This window comes from Poecilia latipinna, unplaced genomic scaffold (assembly GCF_001443285.1).
Source record: "Poecilia latipinna isolate Pla-1442-1.1 unplaced genomic scaffold, P_latipinna-1.0 Scaffold411, whole genome shotgun sequence".
Taxonomy (NCBI): domain Eukaryota; kingdom Metazoa; phylum Chordata; class Actinopteri; order Cyprinodontiformes; family Poeciliidae; genus Poecilia; species Poecilia latipinna.
Window position 1 is genome coordinate 37,013 of NW_015113027.1, and position 10,491 is coordinate 47,503.

The 10,491-nt window shown below is 41.0% G+C and overlaps 1 long non-coding RNA gene across 1 annotated transcript in view; it reads right to left on the reverse strand.

Annotated features, from left to right (window-relative positions):
* The window catches only part of LOC106950598 (uncharacterized), a 24,282-nt gene extending 16,667 nt beyond the window's left edge, over positions 1-7,615 (reverse strand). The window contains exon 1 of the long non-coding RNA XR_001425646.1: positions 7,092-7,615. This is a non-coding gene — a long non-coding RNA (uncharacterized LOC106950598). The remainder of the gene's footprint in view (positions 1-7,091) is intronic.
* Between the last annotated feature and the right edge of the window lie 2,876 nt (positions 7,616-10,491).

Here is a 10,491-nt window from a genome sequence, read left to right on the forward strand (position 1 = left end):
TATCTATCTATCTATCTATCTATCTATCTATCTATCTATCTATCTATCTATCTATCTATCTATCTATCTATCTATCTATCTATCTATCCCTCTCTCTCTCTCTCCCTCAATGTAAACATACAAAGAATATTTTGTATGTTGTTAAATCAGATCTCGATAAAAAAAATGAAATCAGTCCCAAAATTCATATTAGTCCATTTTTATTTCACTAAACTGAGATCAGGGGTAGGATTAAATAAGTGTTCACTTCTTCCTTCTCCTTTTCAAACAGAAAAGTTTAGTAAATTTTTTTTTTCCTCTGTCCCACTGATTGCTTGTTCACTTTTTTTTCAACCTGTTATAAATAGATAAATTAAATTTCTCGATAAACAAATGAAATCAGTCCAAAAAATGAAAGATTAGTCCATTTTTAATAATATCTGATCCTTGACTCTGGTTCTAAACTCCTTTTGAGGTTTGGGATGAGAGCAACTGAACCAAAGTGTCTGGTTTTGTTTTAGCCTAAAACAAACATCGCCTTAGTCTTTAAGCACAATGTTTCATAAAAAAACAAAACCAAAACTATCTTCTTCTCTCAGGTAAAAAATAATCTTGCAGTATGACATAAACCTATTGGGAAATATAAATATCTTCTTATAGGTTTAGCCCAGTCATCTCCCTTCAGTGCTCCACGTGGGATTTCTCCCATTGAGGTCAATTTCTCCAGCTTAGCTTCAACTGGACCAATCAGCAAGCAGAAGGAGGAGGAGTTGTGAACGTCTATTTTTTTGGACAATGTCTTAGAACGGCAGTTAAAGACGGAGCAAGAGGAATGTGTAAGACATTTTACTGCTGGCAGAGATGATTACAGAGTTGATTTCAACTCACTCATTGAGTTTTTTTGTTCTTTACCAGGTTATTAACTTGAGTTCCTATGAAAATCTGAAATGGTTTGCCTCTATGTCATTCTGCTTCTTTTCATAAAAGCTTTTTTCCTTATTGGCAGTCCGCATTTTATGCACTCAGTCTCTTTTGTTTTACACAATAAAGATCTACTGAAAGGCCATTGAGGAGTTATCTGCTTTGTGGTGGGGAATAAAAGAATGTGTGTGGCTTTGTAGGACATGAAGTTCTAGTAAATATCTACAGAGACAGAGCTGAACAAACACAAAAAAAGGGCAAACAACATTTAGCGTGGTAAAAAATGTCCCAAGTGAAAGAAAAATTATTCTAGGAAGGGAAAATACCAGTAAACTAAAACCAAAAGTTGAATCTTATTCTTAGAGAATGCAGTTAAAGATGAGCTGTGCTGAATACCCAGGGGGGAAAGTGCAAGTACAAACACACAAACACCAGGAGAGGAAAAAAAACAAAACAAAACAAAAAAAAAAACAGGCACCATCGCCCGCAAACAACATAATTAGATTTTCCAACAAATGACCATACTATATATTTCATGTCAAACTGACACGCAAAAAATGTCTTTTGAAAAGCGCAAATACAACTTGGCGATAAACCATCAGATTCTGACAGCTTTCATGCAGCCACAAAATGTTTTTGGCTGCAGCGGACACATTTTTAATTTATGAACGTAATTATATTGTTAGCTCAGTCGAGAATATCCACACAGAGTATCAGTATGAGAAACAACATCTGATATATTTTCTGGGCATTATTGCTTAAAAACGTGTTAAGAAATTATTACCAGGAATCCATCTTATTGAAACAACTTGCAGCGGACATGATCTAACCACCTTTGCTGAGCTTTTAGAGCATTGAAAGAAATTCAAGAAGGACCAGGCTAATGATTCAAATTGAAACCACATTTTGGAGGGATATATTTTTTACTTTTAAAAAAAAATAGCTGAAGAAGATATCTTGTTTCGATAAAAATCTGGAAATAAATGCTCTCAGTAAAGCAAAAGTTTGTTTTTTTTGTTATTTTTTCCCCCATTCAGATTCAACTATGAATTTGGGGATTTTGAATGTTTTTTTAACTGAGACGATTTTAGCTCAACAAACGGTGTCTAAAAACACACAAAAAAGACTAAGAAGGCCACAGCTCACCCAAATGATTACAGGAAGGTCAACATGAACACTAGAGCTCTATCTGCACTTTGGAAAAAAGCTGAGTGGATTTCAGCTGTGTGATCATATGGACTAAATGGACAAACTGGTTCAAGTGGTTCCATTTTTTCATTCCAACCTACTTTAATTTGGCTGCATTTTTTCCTGAAGACTTTATATCGTATTTTCTCTGGATTGATTATGCTTCTCAAACCTGTTTGAGAGCATTGACTCATTATGACTCCCAAAGAAACCAAAATAACTCGACATCGTTGACTGGAAACGCATATAACCAAATTACTCCACTATAATTATTTGAAACGAATATTTCAGATTAGTCATTATCAAACCTTTTCATAGCATGTACCACTTTCTAAGCACCACCATCATTGCAAACAGTGGGTTATTTGGGCTTATCCAGCTCATTGTGTCGTAGTAAAATAGCATGAAGGAATAGATATAAACGTTCTTTGGTCTTTTTGGGACTGCATTAATTGTGGCGTGTTGCAAATTTCGATTATGTTATGTAAACACTCTAGTGGAAAATGAGACTCATTGGATCAGGCACCGTTTCTCCTATCGTCTAATTTCTGTCAGCATGTGTGAAATGTGGCAGGTGGTTTTCTTCTGTTGCCCATTTGTTTAAAGGTCCAATATTTTGGTTGTATTTGGTGGTTATTCAAGTTATTGTTGCCTTTCTGTAATTTGAAACCAGTTTGATCTCTGATTAGCATTTGTGTCCATTCAACAGTCCCACTGATACTGTGTCATGTTCATCTATCAATCATTTATCACTCCGTTCCAACTTCTGTAAGTCGTTTTCACCATAACCAGATGCTCAAACGCGTCGAGTTGACACCATGTGATTGGCTGATTCAGTGCTTGACCAGCAGCTGTGAGTTTAGAGATTAAATAAACGATTTTAGCCAACATAACGTGTTAACATACTTTAAACTTAAAGGTTGGTAGTGGGAGACATTTCCATTCCTCTCAAATGGTAAAGATGAGGGCGCCTTACCAACTCTGACCTTAAAACCCGAGGCAGCCGACTTTAACGAGTGAAAAGATTCTTGTTTATTTGAACTTTTAATTTGTAGGTCATTAAATCAGTCACATACAAATCACTTAACTCCTTTTTATGATGCATTTAAATTGGCTAATTAGCTGACCACAATTTCTTCTGAAGGCCACAAAAAGCAGCCGAGGTGCCAGCAGTGGTTCTTGTGCCAGTGGCTGGAAAAACAATAAAACACTTTTTAAAGTGAAGACTTGGCATAATTGAGTGCTCTGTTGTGTTTTTCTGTTGTTGTTTTATTATTATTACTAATCTGTGTGTGTATCTCCGTACTCCCTTTGCTGCTGTAGCACTAGAATAACAATATCTTTCCATCTATTCTAAAATAGCCTGAAAATAGGTATAAGCTGACACATGTCTAGTACAAACATGCATCTGTGCATAAATACACACAACGTGTTTGGTACAAGCATGTATTAGTTCAGACACTTCCGTTTCATTTCCTGAAATTTTATGAATATTTACGAACTGAGAAAAAGTTCTGCGACAGATGACTCCTTTTGAAGGTAAACAGGTACGAATTGTTACCAGATCGGCACGAAGCGTCCCATGGCAGATGGTTCCTTTCTGTTTCCTGAGACAAAGTGGGCGTGAAAAGACACACTGTCGTTGTGGCAGAGGCTCGTTTTAGTTGGAACTGACTCTGTCTTCACTAAATGTCCCCATTTTTGTGTGTGTGTGTGGCGTATAAAACAACCAAAACTGAAATGTGTTAAAGGGAAAAACTGAAACACGACCAACACAGAGACTCTGTGTCACTGATGCGAATGAGGTTGACAATAGCAGCAATGTTTAATAAGACACATAATGTTGTCATTATAAGGAGGCCACCCTGTGGTCTGCTAAAGGTCTCCAGGTCGGCTCCGGGGTCACGGCCTGTCGCTTCAGGCTGTGGAGGTCACATCTTATCCAAGCGTTCGGTGGGACACTTTTCATTCAGCATTAAAGTCAAATATCCCCCATCAGTTTCTTGATGTTCCTCCTCAGAGTGGTTTAAACTGGGCTAAAACGAACTAGTTACTTTTACTCAGACACAGCCCTCAGGACACGATTAATCACACCGAGGCACTCCGTAGTCACCAAGGCTTATTCAGCATTCAGTTTAAGAAACTGCAGGAGAGCAACAGTAAATGTCACAAAGTGACTTTCGAATCTCTGAAGACGTCGAACCAAACCATGACCAGTACGCGACTCCAAACGAATCCATCAAAAATAATTCGGCGGACAATGGTGCAGAGCAGAAGAAAAGTGACGCCCTGCGCTCTCAGAAATGAGCAGCAAATGGCTGCATCTTTGTCTTGAAAGTAGCGACTGAGAGAACAAACCCGTACAAAATGAAACTCAGCTGACACGCACCAGAAAAGAGTGAAGAATTTGCTCCCGCTTTATATATATATTTAAATATATAAAGGAAATAAGGAAGAAAGAAGGCAGTGAGACAGAGGGAAAAGAAAAAGGGAAAGACAGAGAAGAGCCAGACATCGCTCTGAGCCTGAGGGGCTGTCATTCTTCAAAAGTGAACAGAACAAAGATGAGATTGGAGCGCAGTTAAAGAAGTTAGCACACCCCAACACATGACCATGCAACCACACACACACACACACACACACACACACACACACACACACACACACACACACACACACACAAGATGTTCCAACAGTTTGTTCTCTGCATAAATTAAACTAAAAGGAAAACTTAAAAATGTAACTACACTTAATCCATTCAGTAGCTGGTGCTCTACAGAAATGACCACGCCACAGAAAGCATGTTTACAATGTGATTCTGATGTACTGCGTGATACATTGTTCACACCCACTTGTTTTTTTTTTTCCCCCCTTCTTGCAGACTCATGCACTTTTCCCTGCGACACGCTGATGAACATTCCTCCAGACATTAAGGAAAATTAATCTGGAACAGATCTGTCAAGAGTTTGCGAGACCGACCGGCGGCCAGGCCTGCCGTTGCCATGGGTCTGACCGAGCGCTCATCGACGCAGCGTTAGCCGACAGATGTGGAAAGCTACGAATATTAACAGAAAAGTAAAATAATAAAGGTAAGGAAACTAAAAGTCATGGGATAACTTAAAAGAATAATGGTAAAACTGAAGCAGCATGTAAAAAGAGAGAAACCTTGAAATGAAAAATTTGCATTTTGAAAAATTAAGACATGAAAAAAAATGAACTGATAAAGAAGTCTTTGGGTCGTATGGGAACGTTGAGTTAAAGAGCGAAGTTTGAAGGAGTCAATAGGTTCTGTAAATCTCGGGCTCTTAGGAAGTTTGTTCCGGTGTGAAGGAGCTTAAAATCTGGCTGCTCTCTCCTTTTCTTTTTGCTCTTGACCTGGGAGCCCTGATTGGCCAGAAATCTGGTGATTTTAGTTGTGTGTACTTGACAAGCAAATCTGAAAAGGTTCAAAACCACTCAGAGGTTTCTAGAGAAAATACTGAGATGGGGTCCAGTTGCCTTATTAGTAGTTTTACACAATAATATAACCAAACTCAAAATAAAAACCTTCAATGTCTTGTTTTTTCTTTATTTAGTAACAGATTTAGACGTAGAAATTAACGTCGGAGTCCATAACGACATCTTGCACTGTCTTTGATCTTCAGCCTCTCTCAGTCCAGCTGGGTGCTGCGTTCTTTGCTTCCATAATTGGGACAAAAATATTTTGTTTTCTGCATTAAGCTGCCAGAAATTCTAGCTCAACCGCCCTTTGATGCTTTTGGATATTCTGTTTTAGTAAATGTAACGGATGTCGTGGCACAGAAATACAGTCATTTGTCATCAGCATAGATTTTGTAAGCAATGTGGTAATACTGCATGGTCTGAGCTAAGGCCATCGCGTAGATGTCAAACGAAAACTTTCCCGAGAATGAAACCTCAAAGAACCCCACAAGCGGTCGTCGTTTGCTCAGAATGACAAAAAGTATTTCCAAACCAGATCCGGCCCAATTCAGCAAAGTACCAGACAACCTCACACACTTTGGATTATGGCGAACTGTGTCAAACGCAGCTCTCAAATCCAGAAATAAGATCGCAGTGGAAGCACTTGGCATGCAAATGACATATTAATCATCATCATCAATCAAGCAGCACATTTGTAGTCATGCACCACATGTCGCACAAAGGATGCTATCTGAAGTGATTCAGTCTGTATAAAAAGAGCTCGTGTTTCAACGCGAGAGGGTCACCTAGTTTATTTGCACACATGATGCAAAGCAGCAGCAATGATCAGACAGCAGATCGCCTTATGATATCTGACAGAGTCAGTGCTTCCTTTGGTGGGGAGGGAGGTCAGGGTGAGGGATCACACTGAAGCTAAGGTAGACTAGACATGCTCAATCACTGTGAGGTTGATGGAGCGATCAATCAACTTTGACAGCCGGTTTGGCGGTTCAGAGCCTTCAGGTTGCAGCAGCGTCTTCGTCTGCTGCAGGAAAACAAATTGAAATGGCCTCAAAGCTGACCGACCCTGATGTTTACAGCAGAGGAAAACGCTTTGCTTTTCGTGGATGAGAGACTAACTAACTCGTCTTATTTCCCTATGCACAACGGTTTTTATCCTGTTTATTTAAAAATCCGCGGCAAAAAGGAGTTTTCCGCTCATAGATGGGGCAAACAAATACAAAGTATCCATCATCATCATACCATAGTTCTGATCAGCTCTTATTCTCTTTCCAAGCTTTTTCTGTTGTTCTTTCTACTCCTCTCCAAATCTCTGTTCTCAATTAAAGCTGTCCTCGAGAAACTCAATCTCCCCACTCATGCTGTCCCACAAACACACACCGACTCACACACAGAAAGAGAGAAGGGAGAGGGACAAGAGGAACACTTCTCACTCATGCTCTGACATGTCCTCTGCCTGTCTTCTTCTTCTTCTTCTTCTTCTTCTTGTTCTTCTTCTTCTTCTTCTCCCAAAAACCGCCAACAGACTAAAAGTTATCAGGAAACCCTGGGAGCAAACTTACCAGATGTTGGATGTGAACGCCTCAGAGAGTCGGAGGAGAAGGGAGTTTGAAACGTAGCGCCGCGGTCGCGTTTGTCAGTCAGAAGTCCGACTTGCAGCGACAACAGAGCTCAGCCTGTTGCATTCCACCTCCCTCTCTGCTTTTCCCGTCTCTCTCGTCGTCGTCGTCTTCTCACCAGCGCACACCCTCTTTCTCTTTCTCTCTGTCTTTTTCCCTCCTCTTGAGATCGTCGTGCACTTTGATTCACAAACCCTGCCTTTGTCACGTGATATAACACTTCAAATATACAGCACATATTTTTACCAGCCACAGAATGCCCGAAGGCAGGGAAAACAGGGTTCAGAGAGCTTAGGTTTCAACTTGCTGCCCCCTCAACCCCCACCCGCTTCGCTTTCTTTGTCTCAAAGTCACTCCTTACCTTCGGTCCATCTGAAACGCGCTGTCAGTCAGCGCTCGTGAGTGGGATTTTTAATGCACGGCAAACTGTTTGCTTTCAGCCTCCCCGGTTTGTGTCTTTTTCTGCTCATCACCTGGAGGATAGGCTGGCCTGTGCATGCATGCACAAGGAGACGCAGTCATGAAACAGCGATTAACTCCCTGACATACACAAACACACATTTGGCAAGTGGTGCACACCTTTTGGGGGTATCAGTATCAGCCCATAGCTTTCGTTCCATTCCTGCGTGCCTTGACTTTTGGACTGTGACTGTCTAACCTGAGGGATAAAGGAATTGGGCCAATCAAATGCCTCGGTGTGACCTGGAAATGCTTAGCGCCAACACGCCGATCCAAACTTTTCCATAAAAAACAACAAAAAAAACAACTTGTACCTACAAGAGCTTTACAAAACGTCAAGGGACTTTCACTCAAAACCTATGGAGAAATATATATTCTTTGCATTTCACTGAAATGCAAATGACTAAAAGTTATTTTCCATCGGGCCTGGCTTGAAAAGCACAAAGGGATTTTCTCCTTTCAGTTTCAACAGCTTCACAATTATTCAGAGGACTCTTTTTTTCCTCCTACAGGATTTTCCTAAGCAAATCAACCCTGTGCTTTTCTGGTGAGGAAACATTTAATGGAGCACCATTTGATCCGTGATGAGATCAAGCCGGGCCAGTCGGCCCTCGGAGGGTAAAGCTCGCTGTCTCTTCATGTCAGAGATAAATCTGTCTGCCGTCTATCTGACCAGCCTCAGCAACGAGGAAACACACTGCACAGCCGTCCAGCAAATTACTGTAGAGGTGCAGGCGGCCTGCTGGAAACAAGAGATGAGATAATGCATTTACATTTTTCCTTACCTTTTGGTTTGACTGGTCAGATAAATTCAAAGGACGAGCCGGTATTGTATCTACATGCAATAGGTAAATAAGAACACGTTTTAAATCTTATCTATAGGCCCTTTGGATTTGGCAGCCTGCAAGAATCAAGTTGTTTCCATTTAGTTTGTTGTCTGTACTGAAGAAATACCAAAGATAGTTTGGTTTGACAGGCATGAAATAGCATTTTGGCAGCAACAAGGTGATTCCCAAAAAGATATTAGCAAAAAACTTGGCATGCCAGCAAGATAAATAGTAACGACATTGGAATGTCATTCAGACTGGATGGATGCAGTCAAATGTTATCCAAGAGAGGGAAGGTTATCCCAACTGAAAAGGCCGAACTAGACGTCAACCTTTCAGACGTTCTGGACAGCTACAGATACTTTAGTTTCCACTTAATAGCAAATATAAAAATGTTACAGGGAGGCCAGCCACAACTAATCATCTACAGAAAGTAGAAATGGTCTTGAATAGCATAGCTTTGTGGAAAGACCCACAGAGCTATGAGGTAATAACTCTAATAAGATGCCAATTATCAGATAACCCACTGTGGTATTAGCTTTGCCCAAAGAGTTCATCACAAAGATGATGCCCAAAGTGTGAATTCTCAAGTGAATGTTATCGGCAACAGACACCCAGCGTCAGACAAGAGTAATGGTGGAAACTAGCTATCAGCTGCACACTATGAACATTAGATTAGGTAGCTACCTTATTGCTGAGTTTAGTCATCGCAGCAAAGATGAAACGCTAAGGTCAGGTTTGAGACTTGAACTTGAGTCGGAGCCAAGTTGGAAAAACCAAGACTGAGTTCACTGACTTAAACTGGTGCTGCAAATAACAGTGACATGACTTAGACTTCTGGTCCGAGGCTCGAGTCTTATTAGCAATCATTAGCTTATGTAATCAGGACAAACTAAGTCAGTAGGTAAGCGTCAGATGCAGCTGTAACGGTTGCTGCATGTTTTACTCTGAAGGGATCCGCATGGTAATTATAGACCCTCCGCTGTAGGAACGCTGTCCGTTCATATACTGACAGCATACAACTGCATGAAAAGTTATGTGTGGAGAAAAACAAACACTGCACATCACCTTGAATGCATCACCCTCATCCCGAAACATGGTGGTGGCAGTGTCATGGTGTGGGGATGATTTGTATCAGCAGAGACAGAGAAACTGGTCAGAGTTAGTGGGAGCATGAATGAAGCAAAATTCAAGACAATCCTGAAAGAAAACCTGTTCAGGCTGAAAAAGACCTGGAGGTCTCCTTTCATCCGTACAACGTCCCTGAACAATGGGGCCCAGTCAAAGCCCAAACCGGAAGACGACTTAAAATCTGTGGCAAGACTTGGAAAATTTACACATGCTCTCCAACCAACTTGACTGAGCTTCTGCTGTTTGCAAAACATGTTAACGTCCAGGTGCGCAAAGCTGGTACGAGCATCCCCGCAAAGACTTACAGCTGCAGCTGCAGTAAAACCCAGAGATATTTGTTCCTTTAAAAACAAAATGTGAAAAAGCTAGGCTGAATAATTTTACAAGGCACCGCATTTAACTGCGTTGGGTTTACTGGTGTAACCATCTGGCCCAGTGGCACACTGCTCCTTAGCAGAGCGAGAGGTTAGTGCTGTTTGTGTTTCTGTGTCAGAGGAAGGTGAACAGTCACAGAGTGTGTACGTCTGCTGAGTGAGAACCAGGTATTTGTGTGTTTCTGAATTCAGATGAACATCCTTTCTTTCAAACAAGACCTGACAACGAACTTTCCTGTTTAGCTCAAGCTTATTTTTTTAGAAGCGCTGTATTTTTAATAAAGATGTAAAACAAAGGACAATAAAATTGAGAAGAACTGAGAACAAAAAATAGATTGGGAGTTTATAACCTTCTGCTGAATTTAAAATGGGGCCCTTTTTGGCAGCAGGCAGCAGAGAAACCGCAGAGTGGTGCGACTCTGGAGTCGAGGGGTGGAGAGAGGAGGAAGGGTGCCGAGGCAAAGGCAGAGGAAGAAGAAAATGGTGAAGGAGGGTGGAGGTGTGTGTGTGTGTGTGTGGGGGGGGGTGCTGGTAAAGGCAGAGGTTGCAGGT